Source organism: Danio aesculapii, chromosome 14, assembly GCF_903798145.1.
Source record: "Danio aesculapii chromosome 14, fDanAes4.1, whole genome shotgun sequence".
NCBI classification, from domain to species: domain Eukaryota; kingdom Metazoa; phylum Chordata; class Actinopteri; order Cypriniformes; family Danionidae; genus Danio; species Danio aesculapii.
In genome coordinates this window covers 37,379,931-37,392,041 of record NC_079448.1, presented here as the reverse complement: position 1 = coordinate 37,392,041, position 12,111 = coordinate 37,379,931, and positions in this window count along the sequence as shown.

Here is a 12,111-nt window from a genome sequence, read left to right as displayed (position 1 = left end):
TGTAGAATGGTTCCAGAAAGCAGGTAATACAAAAACAGAATCCAAAAAAATAAAATAAACAAGTAAATAACAGGGTGAGAGTATGGTAAAATCTGAAACGTGGTAAAATCAGGGGGGTTTTCTTTTTCTGGATTGCTTTTCAAAACACTGCGGGTGGGTTTAGAGAAGGGGGAGGGTGGGGGGATCAGTCTGTTGGTCAGCCAGTCAGTGAGTTAGTCAACAGTGGCCTCTAGTGGATTTACGTGTAAGGAGCAGGAGAGAATAGCATTCGCTAGAGAAATTTGACATCTGAAAAAGCGTACACATCGACCTCTGGCGGATTTGCAAAAACAAAAACTGCCAAAAAAAATGTAGATACTGGCAACAGCGCTAACCACTCAGCCACCGTGCCACTCCAACCTGAATATTCAATGTAATTATTACAGTTTTTGGTATCAAAAAAAGCTCATGAAACATGTTTTTTAAATTTTTTGCATATTTTACTTTTGATCAACTTAATGCACAATAATGCTTGAATAAAAGTATTCAATTCTTAATGCCAAAGTTTTGAATTTTAAAGGGATAGATCACCTTAAAATTTTCCAAAACATTCTTCACTTGTTCCAAATTTGTTTCTTTCTTCTGTTGAACACAATAAAACTCAGCAGCCACTGACTTTCATCTTGTTTTTTGTATTCTGCTTTTTACCAATGCTATTCAGAAACTTATTAAAGTTTAGAACCTCTAAGTGTGAGTAAATGGTGAGAAAATTTTCATTTTTGGCTGAACTACCCCTTTAAGAAATAACAGTAAAAAAATCCAAGCATCTACAAAACAGTTCTGTATGGATTGTAGCTTTCAATCCCCGATGCTCATTAGCTGCTCATCAGAATTAATGTGATAATAACTTCACATTGGATAAAGCTAAACTCTCTGTTCCCTTGTTTAGCATTCACGCTGGCAAATAATCCTCTGATCTCTATTGAAAGCAGTCGGAGAGGAAGAAAAAGAGAGGTGAAGGATTTTGCTGTTGATAGCAGAAGAAGAGATATTGTATGCTGGGTGTATGCCTTGAAGACAGGGGCAGCAGGGAAATGTGGAAATGGGTAATGAATTTCTCATTAAGTCTGGTTAAGGTGGAGTAATGAAGGGCTGATATTGTGTAATTATCTGTCTACATCATACTCATAGTAAAGTGTTCCAAAGCATTTGTTGCAAATTGACCATAATAAGGAGGGGTGAATTAAGGGCAATTTTCGCGCGTCATTAAGATCACACAATAACAATGAGAGTAAGTCATCTGAACAGTACATGTCAGATGGATATTAGATTCATCAAATTTTGTTTTCGCATTACTTTTGATTACTACCTGATTTGTAAGGCATGATAAATCATTAAAAGTAAAAAATAACAATGCTTCAGGAACAAACTAAAATAGTTATTCCCTGAAAACCATCCAAACTTTTTTTTTTCTGCATGCTAAAAGGCAGTAAAGTAACAAATTACAAATACTCAAATTACTGTAATTGAGTAGTTTTTTCTCAGGAATTGTATTTCCTAAGCAGTTTTAAAAAAGTACATTGAGTACATTTTTAGTGCAGTATCGGTACTTTTACTCCACTATTTTCCTTCAACCTGCAGTCACTACTTTATTTTTTCTTGTCTATGGGGATTGGCTCGGCATCGGTCCTGTGATTCCTGTCTAATCAAATCACACATAAAAAGCAAATTGCATCATACTGAACTACCTTAAGACATGGGCGCTTTATAAAAGCAGCAAACCTTTTGGAAGCATTAAAAGTGTCCAAAAAGATTATAAAAATCTTTACACGCAATAACCCTGTTTTGACTGCTTATAACTGATGAGAAGATGGCGAATGCTTACTGTATGAAGACTGTGGGATCACCAAATGGCCTTAAATAAGCACTAAATGTAAATACATCAGCTTTTCACAGTGTAATACTCACTACTCTCAAGTACTTTTAAAAGGGCTACTTTTTACTCATACTTTGAGTAATATTCACAACAGATACGATTACTCTACTTGCACTACGTTTCTGGGCAAGTAATGGTACTTTTACTTGAGTATGATTTTTCAGTACTCTTTCCACTACTGCTAAAAAGAGGCGACATTTATGAATGCACTGTTTTATTCATTTTAGCGAATCATTTAGTTCAGTTCATTGAATCCGTAAGAATGATTTTACAGCAACTATACTACAGTTTCTTCTTGTTCTTGAATCTGATTGGTTGACACCAGCACTCCAGCTTTGTATTACTACACCATCACAAAGCGTTTCATGATGGAGGAATGAAGTTTGGCAAATACTGTTGTTGTTTGTCACAATGCATTTATAAGAGTTTTAAGGTAAAAATGTACATTTTCAGACTAAATGTTCATGTTGAAGCTGCTCTTGGTGGTGTACATGAATGTAAATGCCTAAATACTGATGTTATAGAATCTCCAAAATCATGTAAACAAATTTTTATATACATAATTCTTTGTATTTATATAGCTCTTTTCTGCACAATTTCCTCATCCATCACCAGTGTGCAGTGTACACCTGGATGACGCAATGACAGCCATATTGCGTTTAACGAAAGTTTAACGAAAAACAGCAAGAGTCCCCATCAATATACTGGGGCACACAGAATGAGCGCCCCCAGCTGGTCTCAATACTCCACAACACCACTTCCAGCAGCAACCTAGCTTTCCCATGTGGTCTCCCATCCAAGTACTAACTGGGCAATCATAAGAGAGTTGCAGAGCTAGCTGCCGGCCAACTCATATACAGGAGCAATTTACTTATATCCTGCTTTGCCATCACTAATATATATTATAATACTCCACATAATGCAATGGAAAAACAATAATTCTGTTGTACAGTGACAAATTAGTTACTCAAAACGTTTTTTAAAATCTGATATCCCTAGTGTGTGTATGGAAAGTTTCAGCTCAAAATACCACACACATGATTTTGTATAACTCTTTGAAATTGCCCCTTATAGACTGTGTTCAAAATGTGTAGTTTTGGACACTGTCACTTTAAATTCAAATGAGATTGTGCTCTTTTTAAAAGAGGGCGGAGCTACAAACGGCTATGAGTCAGCATAGCGGCAGATTTGAAACAGGACTAATGTTATCTCTGTGAAAAATTGAAAATGTTGTTTAGAAGAAGGCAGTCTTTGGAGTGTACATTTCATACCTGCCAACACTCCCGTTTTTTCAGGGAGTCTCCCGTATTTCAGACCCATCTCCCACCCACCTCCCGTATTGTTCTGTCCAACCTCCCCCCTTATGTTTCTTGTGCAGAGTTCGAACTGCACGATTTTCAAAGTAGTTGTGTAATAGATGTTTTTACACAGCATGACTATCTGGGCTAGCATTTCGTTGCTGCTTTGTTTACACTGCAAGATGGATCGGCGACAGGGGGTTTCATACTGCATGACTTTACAATAGGAATAATCGACAACAAAGTTGTCTTGGTCCACAAACTACATCTCACAACCAAACACACATGGGAAGTGACATGGAAACAATGCAAGGTCATAGTGTATATTTTGTTATTACCCACATAATGAGAAAGAAGTCTTTAGTGGCGTAGAAAATGGTCTTATTTTGCTCACCTGGCCTTTGAAGGGAATTAGCAATTTCTCAACTTTTTTCTTTTTCAACCCAGTTTTTGTATTGCTCAGATGACACGTTAAACAGGCACAGACACTCCTGCCAAATTTCCACTAGATTTCCTCCATTTCCTGGGTTCAAATAGACTGAAAAGAAGCCCTTTTGACTTCTTCCCCAATCTCCTGCTGGCCTGCAGATACACATACTTGTGGATGCTGCTCTCTCATTGGCTGTAGGTGATCGCTGATGTTATTTTCAATCAGGAAACATTTCACACAGCGTGATTTTGACTCATTAGCGATTCTCTCAGATCGTGTCTTTGAAAGTTCACACTGTGTGATTGTTACTCACGTGAACGAGCACCGATTTGCCTGTGATTTCAGGCAATTGTTAGCGATTTCTCAAAACCTGCCGCCGAGTCAAATTCGGGGCTAAAATCATGCAGTCTGAACTCGGCATTAGTCGCAGAAATATTGGTGAAAATGGTACGGCACAGTGAAAACTAATGACAGATGGCTGCTTCTCACTCAGGGCTGTTTATGCTAATAAGTGAGAGCTCGTCACTAATAGGCAGGACTTTCCCCCTCTGATGACATGTACAAAGGGAGAACGTCAACCAAAGTGTTTCTGCAGACTGTTTATATCAAGTGTGATATAAAAAAATTAAAAGTGGATTCATTTTTAACCATTAGATGCTGGATATATTCACACACTGTTGCCACACAATTTGTTTAAACCCCTTATAAAAGTCATGTTTGCATAATAAGTCCCCTTTAAGAAATGATGTGTTGTTTGCAGTCAAACTGTTGTATAAATACACATTTGCATCTGTGCAAAATGGCTGAATTTCAACACGATACCTGAGTCATTTGGTATGCTGTGTTGATATAGTCCCAAATCTCACAGCTACTTGTGTGATATTGCTCATATTGATCATAAAATCATAATTTTCATTAATAGGTGAACTACTTCTGCAGGTTAATGAGCATTTGCCAGCTAGTTTGTCAGGCTAGGAGGTCCTTCTTTCAGCAGCTCTGATTGGTTGACATTTCACTTTCACCTTGAGCTCAGAGAACATTCTGTCACTGGAATAAAGGGAGAAAAAAAGGAAGTGGCATGTAGAAAAAAATAAATAAATCAGCAGGGCGAGTTGACTGAAAGTACATGGACAATATTGTTTGCTATACATGTTAACTTGTTCGACATGAACATCTTCGCCAGATCCTACAAACACTTTAACGACCCTTTCGTCAAATGACCACATCATTTGCTTGGACCACAAATGTGATATAATAACTCAATCAGTCAAGATGTTACTGAAAATGAACTCCAGGCTGTCCTTATATCAGACTTACAATTACTGGAGATTATAGGAGAATTATTTCCACATGTTCTCAATAAAAGCGCCATAATCTCTCTCTCCCAGCACATTAAGGTGCTTTTGTTTGGCATTCAGTTAAGCGAGAGAGAGAAAGAGAGAGGGTGGGGAGTATGAAGAACATACTGAGTGACAGACTAATATAGCGTGTTACTATCGTAATTATAGCTCACAGATTTATGTAGTGTTGGAACAATGTGTAAATATCAATGAATTGTGTTTAAGCAGGGAATTTGGCTGAGTGTCTCCTGTCTTTAAGCATGTGCGTACATATTTCAGATTACACAAACTAGGGCTGCACGATATTGGAAAAATCTAGCATTGCGTTTTTTTTTTATTTTGCTATTTATATTGCGATATGAATACAATTTCACCAAATAATTTTAATATCTATATTTGGAAAGAATTCATCATGTTTGATCGATTGGGATGATTCTGGAGTGGGAGTGCATCTTTATAAAATCTAATAAACAATGTATAAACTTTTTGGGGTTCCCCGGCACATTTTCATTGTGGTCTGAGCTATTTGCAGTGCATTTCTGTATTTGCAAGTGTTGTGAGTATTTTTATACATAACAATCTATAAATATAAAAAAAAGATACAATTGAAATAAAGTGTTTTATCATTTTCCGAGTCTAACAGTATTCAAAGTACAGTAACTGAATGATAAAAAATAAAAATAATTCAAGAAAATTAATCACTGTTAAATTCACAAATGGTACAATGTATTATGCCTAAATGCTTTTGAGGTCATTATTTAATCACAGGCATCAAAAGCTCATGCAAATGATGAATTATAACACAAACTCAACATTGAATATCCTGCGATGTGACTATTGCAAATGACCACATAGCAATATCGATGCTGAAACAATATATTTTGCAGCCCTAACACAAAATACACACCTGGAATCTCACTCAAAAGCATGGAGGTTGAAGTGATATGATTAAATTGTGCAGATCTGAGGTCGTGTTCGCACTTGGCAGGAGTAATTTGATTAAAACGAACCCTTGGTGTGATGGCGTTGTTAGTGTGGATCATCTGAATAAGTCTGAACGCTGCAGTCTGAAGTACACACAAAACAATTGTACTGAGACCACGGAAAAGATAGGTCTCGGTCTGCTTGTAAATAATGTGATTATGGTGCGGTTCGACTGAAATATAAATGCAACACAGACCAAGGACATCAAAATGAACCAAAAAACTGAACATGATGTCACAAGATGTGACAATAAAAGGACTGAACGCTCGATGATACTTTGTTTTTTCACACCGCAGTCACAAAGTTGGTCTTTACAGTTCATGACAGGTATCAAAAATTTGTCTTCTTACAGCAAATCTAACTGTGTATGTGTATGTGTGTGTGTGTGTGTGTGTGCGTGTGTGTGTGTGTAATGAATTTCTGACACTATTTTGAGGTAAAGAGGACATTCTTCCAGAAATGTACATTTTCACTTGTTTAAATTGTGGCAGGGCCTGACCTTTAAGCTTGTCGTCCTCAAAACTATTTTACAATTCAATGATAGAACGCATCCTTGATCACTGTCAGCTTCTCCTTCATCAAATGATGTCACTTCCTCTGAGTCATATAGCCTTAAAGGTACATTGTACGTATTTTATGTTAAATTTAATGCAAATGTGACAGGGACAATTGTAAAATAGTATTTATTTGTAGAATTTGTTTATAGTTTCTTGTTTTTTATCAATTGATGTGAATGATAACAACTTAAACTTGATATTTCTGATTTTTTTTATTTTTTGCTAACTTACAGTTTTTAGCATAATAAAACTATTAAAGCTGTAGGTTCAATTGGGCTAAGGACAAGGACAATGACAGGGTTTGCACGTTTGTAAAGTGTTTTTAATAAAGAAAACAAATCTGAGAACCAAATGAATGACATTTTCCTTTACAGAACAACTCACAGAACTCAACCATCCCGATTTTTGGGATGAAATACCTTTTATTTACTGTATTTATGTTTTTATTTCAGGGACAGATCATGTACGTTTCTGGTAGAATGTCCCAAAGATTATAAGGGATACAGCTGCGGACACTTGGGTATGCGCACATCAATATAGCATACTTTTTGCGACAGTGAACAACAATAAATACTAATTTTTGTGTTACTGTGATGGGTATGTTTAGGGTTAAAACACATGTATTTTGCGGGTAATTTAATAAATATGGTCACACTTTATTTAGATGGTCCGTTTGTTGAATTTAAGTTACAGTATCAACAGATTTTAAGCAGAAAGTCTACTAATGCTCAAATTGACCATCAAAATAAAGTGTTACCATAAAAATAATTCTACTTAACATCAGGCCAGAGCTGTATCCCTTCTAGCAACATCTTTTATATGTTTTAGAATCATGTAGGCCATGATTTGTTTATCCATATTCACTGTAAAAATGATGATCGAGTTTTTGTCTTGTTAGTTTTGCAAAAATTTCCAAAAACTCTTAAAGCAAGAAGCATTTTCTAGACAAGCAAAAAATAATGTCTTATTTTCAGAAATAATATGCCAAAACTGAGTGAGATTTTCAGTAAAACATGCAAAATAATCTGCCAATGGGGTAAGCAAGATACACTTACTTCAAAGTGAAAACAAGATTACTTTACTTACCCCATTGGCAGATTATTTTGCTTGTTTTAATGAAAAACTCACATTTTTTGACATATTATTTCTGAAAATAAGACATTATTTATTACTTATCTAGAAAATGCTTCTTGCTTTAAGATATTTTAGATATTTGTACTAAAAACAAAACAAACTCTAAACCAGAAAAGCTTTTTTTGCAGTATTTTGGTCTTAAAAACACTAGTATGAACATTAAGTGAACTCAAACAAAGCCTTGCACAAAAACACAAATAACTAAATCTCTCGCTTCAGTAAATTGTGCAGGACTTACTTATTTGTTCACCCATTTTAGTTCAAGCATGACCACAAATTAAGAATTTATTCCCTTGTTTTAGCAAATTGTGGCCATGCTGAACCAATTTGCTCGCTCATTTTGATTTAACTACAACGAGGGAACAAATTATTGCAATGTGGCCGCAATTTAGTAAAACAAGGGAACAAATGTTTAATTTGTGGCCACAATATACACATGTTTAGCTGTTTGTTATCTTCTAACAACACAGACAAAAAATACCAGCACAAATACTTAAAAAATGGAATACAAACTTTAGTAAGTCCCAATGTTCAAATTCTCTTCCCTCATTAATTTAGCATCTAAATGAGTAGATTTTGCATCCTACAAAAGCGTATACAATAAGATCATCCACAAATATCAGCGCCAACCACTTTCCAGCGCTAATGTTTCAATGACAACATGTTGACAGTATTTTTAATGTCAAAAGAGCTAATAAATTTCTATTAAATCTGGCCCTAAGTGTCCTAAATATTTTTATGGATCACTGTATTTAATCTTAAATTCATTCCTTAACATTTTATGTCCACTATTATCTTAATAACCCTTTCAAGTACAGTTTCTCAGTGGTCTAAAACACAAACAAAGACTCTAGAGATTTCAACATCATTTCAAGAAAAAATGTAATGAAATAAACACGTCCACATCCATATTAAAAGGATGTGCAATGTATGGATTCTATATGAGGTTTAAAGATGTAGAGAGAGTTATTGATTGATGAAAGGCTAAATATGAATGCAAACATAAAATTGATCCTATTGGTCATTGGGTGTGTGCTGACCATTGGCAGCTTTGTCCATCTGGCTGAAATACAAGACAAACTTGATAGAAGGGCCAGGAAAAACAGGTCACTCCTAATGAGAAAACAGCACTGTCAGAAAGTGTTCTCGTTGCCATTCTCTGCTGTTAGGATTGGAGACTGCAAATGCTTTGTTTCACACCATATCTATGTTATCAGATTGAGTCTGCAACAGGCATGCCAATATTTAATTACTAAACATGTCGTTTGTATTTAAATTCTTTAAAACACTATCATTTGTATTCAAAATACTTATGCATATATGTCATTTATACTTACAAGCTATAACTTTTATCACCTGGCATAACAAAAATCACAATTTTTAATCAGGGTGCAAACAATTCATGTGTTCATTTTCATTCATCAACAATTCATCCTGCTGGATCCAGTCCAACATGCGCTAACAATGCTAACAATGTCAGAAAAGCTGCTTTTGTGCTTAATCCAACTGTTATAACGTATTTAGTTAAATATGCCATAATACATTGTACATTGAAAGTCATTATAAGATATATACACAGGTAAATGTGTCAAGTTATTAAAAATAACATTCTGATTAATTGCTAAAAATAGCTGTTCCTGTTCAGGAAGGGTCATAGTGGAGACCAGATAACGGGACTGTTTTTCTTGCACTTGAAATTATGCATGTTTATGACAACTGTCATTGAGTGCTATTAGCACAGTTATGTCATTTTAAATGCTAAGACGACATTGTTTAATATGTCTTTGTTATGCCAAATTGACATAATCAAATACATCTTAACCTGTCTTTGTTGTGACCGTTTGAAAAAAACGAAAAAAAAACTTGTCATAAATCTGTCATAAACATGATTGTCATGAGACCATGAGACTGTGTGTCATGATTTTTATAATATTCATACATTAATTTTCCTTCAGCTTAGTCCCTTTTTTTAAAATCAAGGGTCGGCACAGCGGAATGAACCGACAACTTATCCAATAAGTTTTACATTAATGTTTTTGTTTTGTATTACCTGACTGTTAAACTCCTTCATTTGTGCTTGTAATTTGTTTATTATATTTAATGCAGATGCACTCCTCTTCAAAATCATCCCAATCAATCTAAAAGTGTTAGTTAAGTTATCCTGTGAAATATTGCAATGTAAAGAAAATCTAAATATCGCAATATATGTTTTGTGCACTCCTCTGCATAAGCATTAGTTCAGTAAAAGTGCATTGAAATATGAGCCAGATCCCCCTTTGTTAGAATGCATTGTAACAGTTAACTTTATTATAGAGGGAAAAGTCCATATGTCTAGCACCGGTCATATGACAAAGCAGAAACTATTCACATGACCCTAATGGTGCTGCGAGCTTTAATTCCAAAAGCATGTGTTTCAAATATAGATAGTTGTTTTAGGTTTTTCAATTCGGCTGTCAAACAGTTTGGTTGTGTTTTAAAATGTAATTGTGGAACCGAAATGTCGAAACCAAAACATCACTAGGGCTGGGGTTTCTAATGTTTCTAATTTGTTAAAATATGCTGAGTGAATGACAAAAGTTTAACTTGAGCTGGCCAAGAAAAACACATCAGACACTGGTCCGCGGTGGGACAGACTTTCTTTTGGAGGCATAATCAATGTATACTTTGTTGCTGGTGAAAGGAAAGAGAGCCATTGTCAAATACATATAGGGTATTTTTTTACAAGAAGCATGACTTTTAAAATGTTCCCATGAGCACTTTACAAGATGGAGGTTCAGAAATAGACGCAGAACTACTCTCTACAAGCAAGGACCACCGGAGCATCTGGCAAAATCATGCATATGAAACACAAAGCGTCGTGTTGCACAAGGATATGTGAAACTCAAGTGGTCAATCCAGGGGTCACATTTTTTATGTGAGACGCAAGAAAATTATACATTATACTGTATGAAATACATGAGAAATGCAACAGAATGCTGTGTGAAATAGAGATGAGTGTAAATCATTTACCAATTCTGGTGTACAGTTCTGGTTTCTGAATAGCTCCATTAAAGAATAGCCATCTTAAAAGTGGTCAATATATATTAAAAATGAGTGCTAAAACTCATTATATCCTGAACAACCAATCCAATCAAACAAACAAACAAACAAGTGAAGTTTGACAAACTAATTTCGAGAGAATTACGTGCTATGATCATACCTGTCAACCCTCCCGTTTTTCCCAGGATTCTCCCGTATTTTAAAGTTCTATCTCTCTATCATCCCATAAAGGTATTTTCCTGTATTTCTCCCGTATTTTCAGTCTTTCTCTGAAGGGTGTCAATAAACATTAAAGAGCCGATCCTCCAAATACGAAACATATTCCACCGAACCACCAGGGGCCGCCCCTTTCTCTTAAATCTGTCTGTTCTGTGTTTTCATTTTATTTATGAATGAAAACACTTTGAAATAAACATAAAAACAGTGAGATTCCTTTTCCTTTTCAATACAGGTGCTGTCGCCCCTCCTATGCAATCCTCAAATCAGTCATATAGCAGTGCGTGACTGTCAGCTGATGCCCTCCATAGTGATAAATAGACGCTGTTTCCCAAACGGTTTCTGTACACGTGATTTGAAATGGAGCAAAAGTCTGGGTTTTGGGTGCGTGTTTGAACAGACATATATGCATAATTAATAATAATAACATCTAAAGATGTCGATCTTGATGTTTTTTTATCAAACACAACTCATTTTTGCCTTAATGAGCATAAAAATTAGGAAAGCAATCGAATGCTTTCATTATAATGTTAGATGTGCGCATTCAAATGAAAAATCCAAACAAATGAGATTTATTCGCTGCTCAGAATCAGAAATACAGTAAAGAAAAGATTAATGAAATTTGCTAACTTGATTCTATTTCTTTGTAATAGCTATTAATTTTAATAAGCTAAACTGTTTGCTAATTTATTTGCTGCTACTGTATGCTCTTTATTTTTTTCTTTTGTAAATAATAATAAAACATATTACTGACCGTGGCGATGCGGTGGCGGAGTAGGTAGTGCTGTCGCCTCACAGCAAGAAGGTCACTGGTTCGAGCCTTGGCTGGGTCAGTTGGTGTTTCCGTGTGGAGTTCATCTTCCTTTGTACTCTGAGGAATAAACAAGCACAAAAAGAGAATGAATGAAAAAACAGAAATGTTGTAATGTGTAAAAAATAAGTCAATAAACACGCACACATACACACACACACAACCTATTGACATTTTATACAATGTATCTTGTAACATTCAATAATGTTTAAGACTATCATGTTTTAAATAACCATACACTATAAAAATGTAAGTCATTACAGCAACAAAAAAAATTATCCTTATTTTATTTAGCTTTTACTTGTTCTCTTAACTTTTGAAAAAATCAGCTGCACTGACCTAAAATTATTTGTCAGTAATAAAAAAATAAGACCGGCATAGGACCTC